Source organism: Coccinella septempunctata, chromosome 7 (genome assembly GCF_907165205.1).
Source record: "Coccinella septempunctata chromosome 7, icCocSept1.1, whole genome shotgun sequence".
NCBI lineage: Eukaryota > Metazoa > Arthropoda > Insecta > Coleoptera > Coccinellidae > Coccinella > Coccinella septempunctata.
Genome location: NC_058195.1, coordinates 2,575,141 through 2,594,701, shown reverse-complemented (window position 1 = coordinate 2,594,701; position 19,561 = coordinate 2,575,141). Strand labels below are relative to the sequence as shown.

Genomic DNA, 19,561 nt, shown 5'->3' with positions numbered 1-19,561 from the left:
GCTCTTGAAACACCCAATCTGCTCTGCAGAAATCCGTTCAGAGGCGTGCCTGAGGGTTTGTTTTGCGCCTAGAAAAGTTGACCTTCGAAAAATTCCCAAAAAGTTGGGTTCAGTTAAAACTACCTCAAGACCGAACGGTTACGCCGAGATAAATGAAATTCTCAAATTTCATACTAGAGGAGTTGCTCTTTCAGAATATGTATCACATTTAAATCCACGATAATTTTCCTGGAAGATAAATCACTCTAAAGGTGACCTTCGAAAATTTCCCAAAAAGTTTGGTTCAGTTAATACTTCCTCAAGATCGAACGGTTGTGCCGAAATGGATGAAATACTCAGATTTTTTACTAGAAGAGTTGCTCTTTCAGAATATGTATCACGTTCAGATCTACGATAATTTTCCTGAAAGATTAATTCCTCTAAAGGCGACCTTCGAAAATTTCCCAAAAAGTTTGGTTCAGTTTATACTTCCTCAAGATCGAACGGTTGTGCCGAAATGGATAAAGTATTCAGATATTTCACTAGAAGAGTTGCTCTTTCAGAATATGTATCACGTTCAGATCTATGATAATTTTCCTGGGAGATTAATTCCTCTAAATGTGACCTTCGAAAATTTTCCAAAAAGTTTGGTTCAGTTAATACTTCCTCAAGATCGAACGGTTGTGCCGAAATGGATGAAATTCTCAGATTTTTCACTAGAAGAGTTGCTCTTTCAGAATATGTATCACGTTCAGATCTACGATAATTTTTTCGGAAGATTAATTCCTCTAAAGGTGACCTTCGAACATTTCCCAAAAAGTTTGGTTCAGTTAAAACTTCCTCAAGACCGAACGGTTACGCCGAGATAGATGAAATTTTCAAATTTCATACTAGAAGAGTTTCTCGTTTGGAATATGTGTCACATTTGAATCCACGATAATTTTCCTGGAAGATAAATCACTCTGAAGGTGATCTTTGAAAAATTCCCAAAAAGTTGGGTTCAGTTAGAACTTCCTCAAGATCGAACGGTTGGACCGAGATAGATGAAACTTTGACATTTGTCACTAGAAGGTTTGCTCTTTGGGAATACGTGTAACACTTGTATCTACGATGTCTTTTCTGTCATCGTCAACATCATCAACACAGAAAGCGGACCTAAGGACATACTACCACACTACCTGCGCTCTTAATTGTTCAACATCTATTAACTTTAGCATAAACATTCTATTTTATTTGATAGATGAAGCTCAAATGCCTTACTTCACTTTTTGAACGTTATTCTTAGGGACAAAGAGTGTTGAACATTCTACAGAAAAAACAGTACAATAGCTCTTGACTTCAAGTCAAACAATACCGTGTGAAGCACCTAACTCAAAGATCCATTTCGCCTCAGTGCCAGATAAATGCGACATCGTCAAATTCCATTGGTCGATCGAAAAAACCGGAGCATTTCTCTGACAACTCACTCCGGAAAAGGAACTGCCATCCACGTCCATATCCAAGGCATCGATAGCGACCGGATCGTAAAAATGCATCAGCGACTCGTCTGAAATATTCTTCTCGGCGCAATATAGTCGACGCGGAGATGAACCGCGTTTCCTGAAAACCGGAGCAAATGTTTCATCGCCGATCCCGGCAGTACGTCATCTCAGAACACGGTCCGGGTAGCCCTACATGGCTCAGAGTGTTTATGGAGTGTGAAAAATATCATAAATTAAAATTTCCGATCACCGGCTTGTCTGAGACGACCACAATCGGCGTAATCTCGCATGAATGATGAATCTAACAGAGCAGCGTGTTCAAGTTTAGTTAGTATAGTGAGGAAGTGCTGCAAAGGGATGTAAGAACAAGAGCCACAACTGTCTCACAAGATCATCTATACTTCATTCAAATTTATTTTAGCAGTCGGTTGGCCATGAAATAATTTTCTCAAGTTTTTATAACTAGAACGAAGTTAGGTTGGCACTCATGAAATGTCGTTAACGTCATAACGCCGTTGCCACAACTAATATCAATTTTTATTACGAAAATGCCGAAAGTGATTGAAAAAAGAGACAGGGTTTCAGGAAGTGCTATTTTGAATTCAGGTCCGCTCATTCAAATAGTTATACCCTGATATTCTAAAATCCACAATACGTCAGACGGTAGCGAACATATTTAATGTGAGAGAATTTATATAATGTTTCATCTGAATCTAAACGACTTATATTTCAGCTGGATATTTCCACAATCAGAAATATTGTGAATGAAGAGGATGACGGAGAATTTCCTTCTATTGGGAGACCCAAAAGTGGTGGCATTTGAGAATTTTATGTTTGAGTGAATTAATGCGAAAAATTAACTACAGGATTTTCGAAATGTCATCGGAGAATAAGTTCCCTAAAATGGATTTTTCTATTTTCCATTTGACTTGCCCTATACAATGTAAAAATCTTAAGGTACTAATAAATACCTAATTATTATTATTTCATCAATGTATTAAGATGAATAGCCACAAATACGCGCAAGTTGCCCTGTTACTTGTTTATTCATGTGAAATTTTTGTTCAACGGTAAAGTTGCATCTTAACTTAAAAACTTCCTTCAATTCCTTTTACTTATATTGATGTTAGATGATTTTTGTTGAAGAATTTAACATTCTTGTAATTATCTGTTAATTCCTTCGGGAGATACCCATTCCCAACCACTGCAATATATGCATTGCATCTTCGGGTTAATATTTTTGAAATCTACAAATGATGTAAGCCAAAGAAGATAACGAACATTAACTCTCCTCCAGCTAGTGCATATTATGATATTGTACTGATCTATTGTATTTTCCATGCGAATAACTGGATTTGGTATGCCTTCTATCAGTTTGTATAAACTTCAATTATGTTCGTCACATAGGCTCCTTACAAAATCCATGATTTCGAATGTGCTAGACTTTTCATCGAATCATGTCAAAAAGAAACGATACTGCAGTTACTGAGTGATTCATAGACACTTCATGTTGTTGACAGTTGACAGTTGAACGAAAAGTGAAATTCCTAAGAGATTGTCAGTAGGTCGTAAGAAAATGCCCCAAACCCACTGATCTACCTTCCATCGCATCCTGCGCCGTTCTTCATCAAACAACCGCCATTAATCATTAGCTTTCAATAGTGCATCCACCTTGGGCGCCATTTTTCCCGTCCAATTTCCTAGTAACGTCCCGACGATAGCGAAATAAAAATTACATAATGCGAGAGTATTATCATATGAACAATGATCCCAGTACTGCCCATAATCGAGTTGACGCCTAAATCAAATGTTAATTTAAACAGTCTAGGATGTCACATTTCAAACGCAGTTCGAATTACATTAACATATAATATGTTGTTATTCTTATTTAATAACAATGCCGAGGTGTGATACAGCCCTAACCGAGTCATGGCCTACTCGTCCTCCACGGGACAGGGGTATAACCCGTCGATGACATTTGTCGATCTCTCGATGTGGGTAATTTGCGCATAATTTTTGTATTCTGTGAACGAACGAAACAATGAGGATTTTTTCGCGGGTGGAATTGAGAAATCGCCGGTTGTACCTACATCGGGATTTTTGCAGGCGTCAAGAATGCGAGTAATTAGTATCAGTATAAAATCGATTCCGATGGAGATTAAGTGGCAGTAATTGCATGACTGGCCTCAGACTGGGTTGATGTGGAAGGTAGGGCGTAAAATTGCTACGTACACTTCGCTATCTCGGGAATTCCAACTGGGATCATCGATAGTGGACTGGGAGAAGCAAAACTTATATACTATGAGCAGAAAGAAATTTGAAAGGTGCATAAAAGGTCTGAAGGTGCTAAGAAAATCGAAACACTGCCAAAGGATCTGTTTAAGGACGATGAAAATCGTCAATTATGAAGAGGGCATCATTTGAATTGCATATTCGTAGACATTTTCCTGTGAAGGCTCTAACGGTACTGCAAAACCCTATACCCAGAAAAGAATAAAAGGAATCCAGAAGTCCTAGACCTTATCTTGAATAAAACATTCACCCCTCACTGAGAACCCTTGGATCTTACAGCCAGGTTCCTCTGCTGACCTAGGAATGCCTCTTTACCATAAGCAACTGACCAAAACCGTTTGAAGACTTGGAGAAAGTTATTCAAAGCTAAAGAACCTTTTGGAGGGGTTGAAAAAGAACATTACAGGCCGGCTTCTCAGCATTGGTAAAGCACAATAAGACCATCCTCTGGATACACCTAGACTCTTCCATCACAAAGATTCGTCATCCTATATCAAGAAACTTCTGCAGCCATCAAGAGCTGAGTTTCACTTCATAATGAGACCGCTGACAAATGACATGGGCATGGGCAATATGCCAACTCTTAAGCTACGTTTTCAAGGACATCGTCAGGTATGTGAACACCTTTAGACCCTAAAAAAGACCCAGTTGGAACGTCCACATTCTGAAGGGAGTAGGAGCTGTTAACCACAATCAGAAAAAATATGGTTTACCATCTTATATAAGAAAGCAAGCCTGATGGCAGCTTCTCTGAGTCTAAGCCCACATTGAATCATATTACAGGTATAAATCACCCTTGAAACTGATACATATATCCCAATTAATAAAACTCCTGATCCGTTAGAATAATCAGTACAGTTCATTGAGAATCCTGAAGGGGGCAGAATGAAGACAAGCCCAATGAAAAGTATTTATTGCACTTCGAATCTTGCAGTCTTTTCCAAATACTTTTCATGTAGCAGTGGTTATAAAAAATCTGAACAATAAATCTTCCTAATACATTTCTTATCTCGAAATTCTTGCTTCTGGATTCAAGGAGCGAAATAGAGCGATATTTCAAAAGCCACTTAATAGGCAGTCATCACTTCGTTCTTCTATTCTAGACAATATATCCCCAGGTTACTCGTTCTGTATCTAAAAACCGAGCTCAGCATACATAATTCATCGTATGTCAAATATAATAAGGATGGTATGTTAAATTCAAATTGATGCTGCCTACTATCTTCCATTGTATATGTAAATAATGGTTAGATTTCCATGTTTGAAAACACTTTTATTATCATTTTAATGACGGGATCCTAGGGGAAGTAACAAGCTGGAGCCAGGGCATTATCTCTAAATGGATCGTTATTTGATCGCATAGTCGAGTGACATTTGTTTGATTGATATTTGATCATTCTGGGATGATGGAGAAGAGATCTAATAGGATAAAGTATTCAGAAATACCACAGGAGCAATGACCACTCTCCGATTTGTCTTTCGGAATTGATCTGCATCAATTCTAGATTTGTTTTGAATCTCCAATTTTGTGCCGAAGAAGCTTCGTTGAGAGAATTCGACTGTGGAAGTTCGATTCAGACCTCAAAAACAGTTATTTCCACTTCTGAATCGCAGTCGTGTGCACAACACACTTGTTATCCGACTTCGGCCAGTATATCGTATAAAAGAAGTAGAGTTCTAATCGGAAATGACAGCTTTACAAGAAGGAAATTCCGTAGAGAGACAAACGGCTTAATTTATGTCGACTGTGAGTCGTTTTTGTGAACTACCAAACGGTCTATTGAACACGAAGCAAGAAACAGAGACCTCTTGATTACGCAGCATCCAGCCTTCGTTGACCACGAGATATTTCCGAGCATAAAGAACAATTTTGGTTCTTCTTTGACTAACTAATCCTCTGAATACCAATATGCCCAACAGGATAGTCTTTCACGGTCCCAGAAAATCATTCAAACAAGAAGGATCGTGTTCAAAAACTAACAACATAACGGGCACCTCATAATTTAAAAGCGTCGATCAATTTCTTGTCCGAAGCACCCATACAATGGGCCTTTATCTTAGCAGCAGCACCTGTCGTGAGATGCGTTCTCGATTACTATACAGGTTCTCTTCCTTATAATCTTGAGCAAACAAATCTCGGATTAACTCGTTACTTTTATACGAATCGATTACGTGTAAAACACGCCGATCGCATAGTCCAATTTCACGCAGTGAAATTGCGGCCTACTCCATCCATCTCGATTATTATTTATTCGGAATTTTTCTAGAGCCGACATGATGGCACGACGTGCTCTATAATTTCAGCTAATAGATCATGACTTCTTGGGTTTTAAGCGAGAAGTTATAGACTTTCGTGCGGGCTTGAGGTTGGAAAGGAAAAATTTATGTTGGATTGATGTTTCTGTCACAAGAATGGCTATTCGAAGAGGCTTCATCGCAAGAAGTCACGATGCAGATAAAAAATGGTACTGGAGATGAGTCTGACCCATTCGAATAACTCCCAGAACTCCTGTTTATTCCACAAAAGTGAAAAAAAAAGGGAAAAGGTTATCCACCAGTCAACAAGCTTCATAAATACTAGGGCTAACCTTGACACGGAAATACAGAACCGTATCAATGCGGCATCACGGCCATTCTAGAAGCTAAAGGATAGAGTGTTTCAAAATCACGACCTCAATCTGAAGACCAAGACAGCTGTTTACGGAAGCGAAAGCTGGACGCCCTACAGGCGACATGTTAAACAGCTTGAACAAACGTAACAACGTTATTTAAGACAAATAATGCACATCAGATGGTTCCACAAAGTCTCGAATGCAGAAGTCTTGCAGCGCGCGAGTTGTACAACAATTGAGACTCAAGTAACGAGGGCCCGACTCAGATGGAGCGGCCACATTCTGAGGATGCAAGACACAAGACTCCCCAAAATAGCTCTATATGGCGAATTCACTGAGGGAGCCCGGAAACCAGGAGGCCAGTATAAGCGGTTTAAGGATACACTACATCAATCCCTAAAATCAGTTAATGCCAATCATAACTGGGAACAACTAGCGTTAGACAGGTCACTGGTTGGTGACTATCCATGCCCGAAGTGTGGTAGGATATGTAGGTCACGGTTGGGTCTCTACAGTCACAGGAGAGCATACAGTCGCAATTAGCCCTGAAAAATTATAAGTCTGTTCGCACCTCTTTTTTATTTTTTTTTCCTTTTTCTTTTTGTTTTTTCCCTTTTTTCGTCTTTTTGTAGATTCATTCCCGGAAACGGGATATAGCAAATGAATGAAATGAAAGTCAACAAAGTTTTATACTCAATAAAATAATGTAATAATAAGGATAATTAGGAAACAAGTTTCTTCTGAAGGTACTAAGGAGATTACAAGTTTTTTTTAGCGTATATGGACCTAAACTGGGAATCTCTAAAGCCCTGGGAAGTGTCTTGAAATGAACCTCAAAGGGGCGCATATCTATATCATACAGCCAAGCCACGCTGAGGTCCCTTGAATCACACTGTCAGAGATCTATGCTGACTTGGGAGTGCCCTTATACCATGAAGCAACTGGCCACAGACAACATAGTGACTCTACTATAGGTAGCAAAGCTTTTTGATGTTGAAGGAAATGAGAAAGCCGATGAACTCGCGAAAAGAGCATCAAGGTTAACACCTGCTGGACCTGAGCCCTTCTGTGAGCTTGGAAAATACCAATCTAAGGCGGCAGTCCAACAATGGGAGTTGAACAACAGGATAACCCTCTGGAGAAACACTCCTGGAGTTACTCAGTCGAAGAAATTCGTGATGATTTCACCGACCTACACCAGAAAACTGCTAAAGCTGTCACGAGCTGAGCTTCGGGTGATGGTTGGACTGCTGAGAGGACACTGTCGGTACAAATATCATTTGTACCGTATGGAAAAGTCAGCAGATGAGATTTGTAGTCTCTGTGGTCCAGAGCTGGCGAACATATGAACCACTCATATGGGGAAACCGGTCCTGGATACTCACGAGGTAACTTCCAAGGCCCTTAAGGATGTTGTCGGTAAAATTAACACCTGCAAGGAAGGTGTAGCTTCAAAATAACTCAAAAAGGAGTTTGGGTCATGGTAGAAACGACTGAATATAACACCAAACCTCGGCCAAGTTCACCGTCCGCAAAAAGCTCATTTGCCATAATCACCACGGAAAAAACGCAGGCGAACATCCCGATAATTTCACGGTTTCTGAATGCGCCTAACGGCCAGACCTATCAGCGCGGTTTCTACGACGAAAAAACGAGAAAACGAAGACCAGAGTACCCCAGGCAAAGAGATCGTTGCGCGGGACGCTAAAAACAGACCAAACGTTCGACTAAAATCAATCGAAAGCCGTTTTCTCCGGGCGCTGCTGTCACCGCATCTTATCTCTCGGAGAAATATTCAATCTTCTCCTTTTTTCCGGTACAGTTAACCAACCGCCTTCCCTCGTCCTCCGGTCTAACGACTTCGATTCCTTCTGTCGCCGAGCGGCCGTTAGACAGAAACAAAAGACGTTCGCAATAAATATAATCGATAGAGAACTAGATCATAGATTTAGTATCTGGTCGTGGTGGACGTACGTTGGTTTCTCTTTCGTTAGGATGCGTAGAAATGCGACTGAAAGTGGAGCGTTCGGCTCCTTTACGCATTGCCGATGAGCTTCTTCCTCCTCGTTGCATCACGCCAGATCGAGTTTGCTCCAGTTTCTCGGATTTTTCATCGGCCGCTGGACCGCGGTCGTACGTGGGTTCACTTTCTTTCCCATGTTGGTTTACGTAAGGAATTTTTTCGATCGGGTCCATCTGCGTCTTCCTTGATGCCCGAAAAGACTATGAGGAAGTCGAAGACCCTATTTCTTCCATTCCGAAGAGCCTTCTAAGGCCTTCTCTTCTCGAAACAGTCGTCACATGTAGTGATGAAAGATCAGGTGACCCATCACAGGAAGTCCATGCAGGTTCTAGATTCTAGAACCTCTAGCCCTTAAGATCGATTGTGCCCTGCAGAGTTTACAGCTCTCCATCCAATTCCAGAGTTTTAAGGTACTCCAGTATCTGGGATAGCTTCCATGCCCAAAACATGTTTTGCGTTGGCTTGCATTGGAGGAATATTCTGTCACTAGGTAATCTGGAGTTAATTTTGCTCTCCACTGAATCTGCACTCATCAGTTTCAATTAGACTAATCGTCCTTAAGTACCTCATTAGGTCCCAATACCGTATAAGGTATCCATCGAGGAAGTGCAGAATATTCTTGCTACAACCTACATACTTCTTCGACTTTGACTGGAAGAAGTTTGTGCTCGTTTTCTGGCAAATGTATAGTCTGTTGTTATGTTCTGTTATGTTATGTTCTGTATGTTACTGCCAAATTCGTTTGTTTTTCGTCGACACTCCTATAACCTATAAAAGATTGGTGGCGTGTCAACATAGTGGTTTGATCGCAGCCTGACTATCAGAATCAGCTACCCCACATTTCCCAATGTTTCTGTCTAGGTTTATTTCCACAGATCTTTATATTCAATAGCAGGAAAGACACTGAGAGACGAACCATAGCAGGAAAGACATTCGGAAACAGAGAGGAACGACACAATCAAGATAACAATCAAGGACATAGTTAGATGAGGAAGAAAGAGTAGAAGATACTGGAACGAACATATGGAGAGAATAGAAGCTAACATATGTATACAGTAAAGCATGGTAAACCACCAGGCAGGCGTCCCCTAGCAAGACCAGCCAAACGATAGAGAGACTGCTGGCAGTCTACTTTCTGGAAAAACCAAACTCGAACAGGTCATCAGGTCTCCAGGAAGCTTATTTTCCTTATCGTCTTTAGCCAGGGAGGCTCAGGCTCTCTGATTCCTTATTCTCTCATCACTCTTACATTCTTTGGATATTCTTAGGTTGGCCTCATAGGCTAATCTATTCACCACAAGATGAAGAGATCTGTGAAGGTTTCCTGTGCCCTAGTTGGGCATGTTCTCCTATCTCCAGTGATGCAAACACAGGCTAACATTTGTAGTCTATCAAGGGTTTTTCTCGTACTGTATTATTTTGCCTATTTGGGACACATACCCAAATTCAACCAGCCAGATTTCTCCACGTTGTCAAGGTAGCTATCCCAAAGAGGGTAGATGGTAAATCAAATTCTCTCTCTCTACATGGCCCAAATCAGATTAGGACTTGAACACTCTGTTTTTTGGACCTCAATAGTGATAGCAACCCTTGAGCACCACCCAGGAAAGATCAGTGCATCATATTCCATATTCATTTCGATATTCAGGGTCCTGCCCTGTTCAAGCTTCCAAGAACGCCAGATCCGTCGAAGCTCGTGATCAGATATACAGAGTGCGAATAATACTTCGATGGACATATCACGATACCATTCCGTTTTCGGATCGCAGCCCATACTGAATCATAGAAGTACGACGAAGGAACTCTGGCTTAGACTGCCATCCATCTCCAGAGGAATTTCCTCGATTGGACGCAGACCAGGAACACCCATTACGACACGTTAAAAATCCCAAATTAATTGCATCCTGCACGTAAGCGATTTAATTCTAAATACGGGGTTGGACCGAACATGCTGCTACCAGACGGTGCGGCAAATGGGAGATGTGACCTTTTATGGCGGAGTTAATTATAATTTTTGAATGCCATATTTAATAAAACCGCTCTTACGTTAACCGCGCGCGGACGATGGACGCGGACGGGTCGTACATGCGGAATGGGATCTTCTAGATTGACAGGGATGGGCTGGCGCACACGAATTCCTCAAACCAGCGACTTATCACGACCTTAGTCCAAATAGCCGTCACGTTTCTTGCCTAAATTCGTATTTCTTCAACCTGTCATATATCACAACTCAGAACATTGTTTTTGACTAATTGGATGTCGTAGTTTACGAATCTGCAATTAGTTTTTTTCTAAGTTCAGTTGTTTGGGAAATAAATCACTTTGAGTGGAAAATTTCGAAAAAATTGGTCAACTTTGAGAAGCTGTAGCAGCCAGAATAGAGGCACTGGACATATATTGATTTTTTGGTGATAGACTGATTCTTTGCAAATATAAAAATCCAACTTTCATTCACCTACCGTGAACAATTAAGATTTTATGATTTTTCCGCGAAGGTCCAAAATTTCGGATTTTCCATCGGCCATAACTTGAAGAATAATCTATTCAGGAAAATTCTGTTTGCATATTCGTAATCTACGCCCTCGATTTAGTCAGTGGTGCAATTTTGATGGCGATCGGAGAAAATTGATTTTTCCTGGAAAATTTCCATACATATGTATGGAAAAATTGCGATTTTTTTGAAAAATATTTTTTGTCTTCGATCGAGAACCAAATTCATACTGTAGGCTAATTCGAGGGCGTAGATAACGAATATGCAAACCGATATTTTTTAAAAAATTTATTTTTCAAGTAATAGTCGATGGAAAATTCGAAATTTTGGACCTTCGCGGAAAAAATCATAAAATCTGGACTGTTCGCCGTAGTTGAATGAAAATTGGATTTCGCTATTCGCAGAGGATCAATCTATCACCAAAATAATCAATATAGGTCCAGTTCTTTTTTTCCGGCTGCTACAGCTCCTCAAATCTGACTGATCTCAGAGAAAATCTACCAATAGCATATTCGTGATCTACGACCTCGAATTAGTAAAATTCATGAAAGATTGAGCGGCCATGCCGACCCTGCACTTTTCCTCATAACACAGGAGGCATTAATAATAGATTATCCACTTAAACGCTGTATTAAATACCTGAATGGGTGCTGGATGAATACCTGGCATTATGTCAGTGACACCTAGGTGGAATGATATTCTAAATTCAATGCATTTGTAATTACCGCCTGGGCGAATTTATAGGGAAACTGGCCAGATGAAAACAGTTATGTTGGTATGATGGATATCCGTGCAAATGATACCATATTGTGATTTTTCTGTATCAAGTTCAATGGGCCTTCTTATGCCCATGGCAAATCAATACGTCTGTGGGTAGAGAAGATTAACGATTACTGAAGATGGTTTTAGTTGTCACCCTGTATGGGTGTTTTCTGTGTGACAAAAATTCGTGAGTGAGATGAACGATTTCAGAGGAATACATCCATGTCTTAAAACAGTTGGATCTAGAAACTCATCTGTGCAATAATGCCGAATAGATATTTTTCTAATTTACGGTCGTGTTTTAACAATCTAATCAATCAGAGATCGTTAAGGCGGCTTCAGTCGAGGACTAGAGTTGATAGAATGGGTCGGGCAAACCGGTTTCATGTTTTACAATTCTCATTATCAGTTTCATTCATTCAGTAGTAGGGAACAATAAGTGGAATTTGCTTTTTATTATGCTGTGTCGTAAAATGCAATTGGGGATAGAAATTGAGTTTTCGATTATGTAATCGTGGAGAACATACTGAGAACCACTTGTTTCGGTGATAAGAAATACGTTCACACGTAGGCTTATTGTAATTCCAAAGGCTGCACAATATTTTCACTTGTTACTTTCATCAGTTTTTCATGTCTTCATTCAATAAATGTATTTGATAACTGAAAGTTTTATTTTCTGGTTGAATGGGTCTCCAAAAACTTACACGATTCAGCTTAATGATTTTCTTCTCTTCTTCTTTTTTGTTCTTCGTCCATAATTAGAGGTTTTTCGTAACTTTTGAGAAATTTCAAGGATTTGAGAGACAAATGGTACTCTATTTCGTATTCACAGCTTCGAAATACATATAGGCAGTTGCATTTCGCAAAATAAACAGGTTACTTCTTTCTTCTTTTGCGTCAGTGTTATTATTCTTCGAGAAAGAATCTTTATCTAGTTATAACTGTTTATTTACTTGTATATGTTACCGGCAATTTGTATAATTTAGGTATTCTATACAATGTCTAGGCAATGTATAGAATGCCTGGGTCATCTAGGCAATGTATGAAATAATACGAATGTGTTTGTCCATTTCATACTTTACCCAGGCATTGTATACAATTCCTAGGCATTATATAGAATGCCTGCTGGTTTGCTGGGAATGTATGAAATGAAATGATTTAGGTGTGAATTCATTGTCTTATCAGAATGGGTATGTCCTATTATGTTTTGGGATATGTAATTGTAATTATTTTATGTTTGAAACATTTTTTTTTTCATTTCCTCTTTTAATGGGAGAGTGGAGAGATAGAAATCCTTTCTGAACACACCTTATTAGGTTGTCAGATCCTAGATGATATCTTTAATATTCACTCTTTAATTAAAATGATAATCAGAGACACTTCTTGATCCCTCTTCAATGGGATCTCACTTTGAACACATTGCCTGCTAGGCGTTGAGTCTTCTATAGAATGCCTTGGCAATGTCTGTAACGAATAATATTTCACACATTGTCTGACCTTTTCAGGCATTGTATATAATGCCTCGGCATTGTATAGAGTGCCTCGACATTGTATAGAATGCCTAGGCATTGTATAGAATGCCTCGGGATTGTATATAATGCCTCGGCATTGTATATAATACCGAGGCATTGTATATAATGCCGAGGCATTGTATATAATGCCGAGGCATTGTATATAATGCCGAGGCATTGTATATAATGCCGAGGCATTGTATATAATGCCGAGGCATTGTATAGAGTGCCTCGGCATTGTATAGAATGCCGGATTTTACAGATACTGTTAGTTCGTTGGAACTCTGGAGCTATATATGACGCAATCAGTTGCGTCAAATTTCGCCAAGCACATCCTGCGGCCGCATACTGCAGAGCACCGAGCGTCATCTTCGACCGCCCATAGAAAAAACGCCCGTTACCCGTTCCTGGTCGCGGCCGTAATATGAAAATGTTGTAAGAGATAAACAAATTGCAAGCGGAAGTGCGAAGCGTGATTTGTTAGCATCTGACCTCGAGGAGCGCGGCAGGACTTACGGCTCTAATAAAGCGAAGGAACGGTTGCACATGACAGGAAGGCGAGCAGATTGAACGGGCCGGGCGGGGTACGCCCAGGCCCCCATCACGAACGGACACGAATACCGCGGGTGCACTGGACCGCGCGCTACATCGCCCCGAACCGTCGGGGTTGCCATGTGGATGGATAATTCTCGTTGGGAAACGATTTACTTGGTTGGTTCCTTGTCAGCTTGGGTGTCTGGAGATGTTTCAAATGCACCGTGCTCTTCACAGCTTTTCTTCACAAGATCATACTATACAGGGTGTTTTCCAAGGTGAGGCTTTTGGTTGACAGAAGATAGAAGTCATAAAGATAGGTCATTTCACCGAAAATTGTCTCTATTTCGATGAATCACAAGTACATGAGTGTGGAAGGTGACTCCGGCATAGAAAAAACGAAACGAAACATGACTTGACAATGTACATCCGAGTTTATCCGATTAGTTGCATCAGGTCACTTGAAAAATTGTATTATCCTGTGACTCGGTGTGAATACAGTGTAAAAAATGGGTACAGTTTATTGAAAGTGCTATTATTGTTACCCTATTTCACCCCATTTTTAAGACGATCGTTGAAGGGTTGAACTGGAAGAAGATTGTGATGACCATTGTGTGAGACTTCGTGAATAGTTTAGACTAATTTTATTGGTGAGATTTTGTACTGATATTCTACTTTCTTACACTTGGTCCTGAGGTTTTTTGGTGGTTGAGTCAGTCATAACGAGATAGGTTTCTTCCCATAATTCAGATTACAAATAATCTAGAGTTGCCTTAGGATCTACTTCAGTAATCGTTCCGAATTTTGTTCTGTATAGGTTATTTAGGGTGAAGCGCTTGATTTTGACCAGTTCTGCCTTCTCCAGAAGAAAATAAACCTTTAAATACACCCTGTATAGCTAGTCAAGTTTGATCTCGAGCTCTATTCGGTCATTCTCTGGGTACTAGCCATGTAGAACCAAGTTTCAAATCATAAAAAAAGAATTCGTATCCAGAAAAATTTACTAAATTCGATTAACTGATCAGGGCCATATCAGAACTATGTAAAATAGTTGGTGGTTTCGAATACCATGAAGGATAAAAGACTTAGAACTCCCTCCAAACAAAAAAATCATGGGCTCACATAATTTGAACAAAAAAAGGTCAGAACCACTTAGGACATTCAGATCTCTACCTTCTAACCTAACCTAACTGTGGGCTTACACGCTTTGAATGATTGACGAAAAGGAAACCCTTTAGGAAAATTCTGCAAGAATGCTCAACATAATCGAGTCTCTGAATCAGGATGATTTTTGGTACATGGTTGCAAATTGGTGAATGCGTCAGGGTCAAATCTGTTGTGGATTTGGGTACAGGAAAAATGTATTTGGCATCTGTGATCTGTAACAACGATGAGAAACTCTGGCATGAGCAGCTTAATGTCACTCTCATCGGTACAAAACAAGTATTGAAAAGTACGAGCTTCTACCTCTAATCCAAATCTCGAATTGGTTTCACATTTTCATTATTGATACTTCTTTGTCATTGTATCAAGATTTTGATGTCTTATTAGATCAAAAGAAAAATATCATGCTTGGACATTCAAAATTAGATATTTCCTCAGCACTTATATTCGAAGTATAATGCCCTTGTTCAGTTTTCAGTAGGATGAGGAACTATTTATTTCAGAATTTACATAACTGGAATGAAAACTACTTCTGTGTAAGAAAATCCCAACAAACGTTTCAATTTTCCACCAAATTTCATTTAAAATCTAGGGTCAAAACCCAATCATTCACAAATTGCAAATCATACAACTTCTCGCATATTTTTCTTAAGATAACGACAAAGTTTTGTTTGTTGCCCATTCCCAATTGTATCAACAAGATTGAATCCACAAAATTAAGCAATCTATAACTAGGTACTGTCATGGAAACCAAGTAATCAGTAATAAATGCAGAGCCAGTGGAGATCCACATAATTTTCTGTGGCCGTGGGCGATGAAACTTGCGCAACACACAAGTAGTCTTACACTTACGGACGTGTCCGTAAGTGGACAAAAATAACCTACGCCTCCAGGCCTGATCAAATTAATTTGTATAATTGATAGAAATTGGACATTTCACAAGCTTCCAATTCCTCAATAGGGAGCATTATAATTGAACGAAAACTACCTAAACTGGCCGGTGATTGTTTTGCAATTAAAACTGGAGCAGATTCTAGACCTGGCGAGGAAATAATTAATTACCCGATTATATAATGATAAATTATACGACTGTTCTCGCTTGTCGAAGATGGATCCATCTATCTTGGTATTTTTGCTTGCGTTTTCCTGCTATATCTAACTGAGGAATGAAGGCATTAAGGTAATGATTTTATACCAGGTTATCCCGAAAAAGGAACACATGGAATGTTGATGAACAATCGTGGTATGCTTCTTATGATGTAAATATGAATAGATAGCCGAAATAATTGGTCTAGGCTCAAATACCTACAATTTTTCCTGCTATTCTACACGCTTTTCAAAATCTTCGATATTCCTCACATAAAAATTCCATTTATTCACGTTTTTTTGTTTGGGAACTTTGAATAGTTTGTGAATTAATAATTTCCTTCAACACAGGGAAGTGATAAATTATAGGTAACCTCATGATTTATCGATAGGATCTGTGAATCTGTGAATAACTATCTTCTACGCCCACCGTCTATTTTGTGGAACGCCCACATCGAGATCTTCTCCGTTTTGCGTCCATTCATCAATATACAGAGAGTCCAAACATCGTCTTCTAAAGGTTATCGTTCATTCGACATGAAATTTAAATCGGTTCTAAGCGTCATAAGTCACATCAAAGGTTGTAAAATGCCTAAATATCAATTGATTTTCCATCGGCCCACACGAAACCGATCCACATGTACGAAGATTGAGGTTATGTTACGGAGGATGAATGACGGCCCAACTGACACAAGAACAAATGAAGGTTCAAACATGACAAATTGACGGCCAGGCCGCCTATAATAACGTTTCATTATCAATTTCGCTGAATTATCGATTTCGGAATTCGAAAATTGCGGTGTGGGTGTTAAGATGTTGATTTAATGATGGGGAAGATGTTCTTGAGATCCAGGAAACGGAGAAGATGATTTATCACTCTTACGTTAGAGTAAATTTCTGCTGCAAACCGATTATGCTCCACCTTATGAGCAGGAGTCGTTCAAGTTTTGAAAAAGTTAGTTGAGACGAAGTTCATAACTCTGGAATTTAAAAATTACTCAACTCAAGGCTATCATCACAGGCTCCTGTCATAAATTCAATAGTCGTTTGAAAGAATCATGGCAGTTTGCGATAATATTGTACATAACCTTTTGATCTTTTACTTGAAAGTAGTTTTGCTACCTTCAACATCAATTGAATCATCATATAATGAGCCAAAGTATCATCCTCTTGTGGCTTGACGTCTCTACTATATGGAGCAATCCATGAAGATCCTGTAGAGTACCCCTACCAAATTTTGAGTTGATCTTCGAAGTCGTGCAGAACACACAACACCCATCACCGATAACTTCCACATTCCCAGATCGCAAGAAATCACGAAAATTAATACAACATTTACTGTTGGCAGAAGTGATAGGAAACCCGTTATGTCAGCGAATAATAACCATAATAATCACCCCGCGACTACGTGTTCTTGTTTATACCACTTTAGGTTTACATTTAATTAAGATTTTATCGTCATTATTATCCGTAAAAACGGCCAATGGTGTAATTGACGGTGAAGCGTCTCGATCTATATTACACTCTGTCTAATACGAGCACATATTCGTATAACAGCGCTGGAATAACGCAGAGAGCATATTGGAAATAGAACTATTCGGTTAATTACTGTTATTAAGGGGTTATAGAGTGCACTTCATCTCGTTTGATCACATGGTATATGCGAAACGATTCTATACCGTCCAGCGGAGGCGTAATCAATTACTGGCCCTAGTTTGGCGATTCAAAATTCAATAAGATCAGTCGACAGAAGAGTCTTAAGATGCCCGGAAATCCACCTTCCATGGTATCTTTCGATAAAATCTCCGTTAGGCTAATTACAGCGACGGTTCATGGTCAAACCTAGGAGTACAGAAATTCAGATGATTCCTAACAGGTTATGGGCCCAGGAAATTGGATTCAATCAACATGAATTTAAGATTTTACCGTCTCTACAACTTGATGGTGCTGAAAGGCTCGTGCACTTGCTTGAGTAGTCATTGATGGCTCAGAAACATAGGAGAAGCCATTGAAAATGAGTTGAGATTGAGGCTAAAAAACGCCCAACAAGAACCGAGGGATCTGTAAAGCCCTTTGGAGTGGAACATATGTTACATTCTGAATGGAACTTAACAGGTCGAAATCAGGACGTCGAAAGAAAGCCACTCCATCGAATAAGAGTAGATGCCGACCACGGTTTCTGTTTATTTCGATCCAATGTTTCATGAGGATGATCGTGTTGAGATTGTTGGAGCTCCTGGAGGCTGAATTCGAAGAGTCCACCACTGCAAACCAGGCCCGGCCAATTTACCCGACCTCTCGAACAAGGCAAAGAGATGCACATTCTATGCTTCCGAAAAGCAATTACTCGGCCGAGCTAGCCGTCAGATAGGCGGCGTACGCTGAAAAATGACGACTTATTATTACATCACGAAAAGGTCAACCTCAAGGCGCGGTTCGTCGTGAATCTTGTGATACTTTTCGGCGTTAGGCTGCCGTTAATTAGGAGTTCTGGAGCGCGAGGTATGCAGAAACTGACCTTTAGACACTCGGAGTCGCACACGACGAGAAAACGCTTTGATTTAGTGGCAGTTGATGGCAGGAAAGGGGTCAAGCTCCACGAACGGGGCTTCTCGACGCTGAAAACAATCATTGGAGTCGGTTTCTCAAAGATATGATATCATAATATTTATGTCGGCTTGCTCGAGGACGATCGCTGATGGCTATTGGCGCAGCCGTGGATTCGAAGTCTTCCATATCGGTGTAATGATCTAACCTCAGACTTTTACACAGTATTATAGGTACTATGTTGAGAAAAGCTGACTGGAGTAGTTGTTATTCAGGAGACTTGGATCTAAAGAGCACGATGAGACAGTATTTTTTTTTGAATACTCATGAAAATTGTGGTAGCAAGGTTATCATCAATCGTACATTGTCATTTGTTTCTTTCCCTTCGCTCTCTTCCTCTTCTCTTGCTCAATTTGTGTCCCAGCAATACATTTATGTACGTAGTAGAAGGGGAGGCGACGATGCCAAATCGGGATATACTCGATCGACCTGGTGGATTTTGAAGATTATGAGGATATATTGAAACATCCTTAGCCTACTATAAAACTGAACAAAATTTCAATGTCAAAATACTTTATTACTCAACATATTCTCCTCTTAATTGGATACATTTGGTACAGCGAACCTGCAACGTCTCTAGACCTTTCAAAACAAATGTTTTTTCTTGCTCTGCAAACCAGACCTCCACAACTTTTATTACTTCCTCGTTGGAAAAATATTTTCGCCTTTTTAAACATCTTTTCAGTTGAGGAAAGAGATGATAGTCGGATGGAGTCAAATCTGGCGAATAAGGGGGGTGTTCTAGTAATTCTAAACCCTAAATCACGAATTTTTGGCATGGCAACATGAGATTTGTGTGCAGGGGCGTTGTCCTGCAAAAACAAAACACCTTTAGATTGCTGTCCGCCTCTTTTCTCTTTCATTTTTTACCGTAGAGTGGTCAGCAATGTCGAATACAATCTTTGGTTATTGTTCTACCCTTATCCAAAAAATCAATCATGATTACTCCATGGCAATCCCAAAAAACTGAAGCAAGAACTTTTCCAGCATATTTTTGGACACGAAACTTCTTAGGTCTT

General features: G+C 39.8%; 1 protein-coding gene across 2 annotated transcripts in view; it reads left to right on the top strand.

Moving 5' to 3' along the window:
• Positions 1-19,561, top strand: part of LOC123317124 (histone-lysine N-methyltransferase PRDM16-like) — a 62,016-nt gene that overhangs the window by 21,585 nt on the left and 20,870 nt on the right. The window lies entirely within an intron of this gene.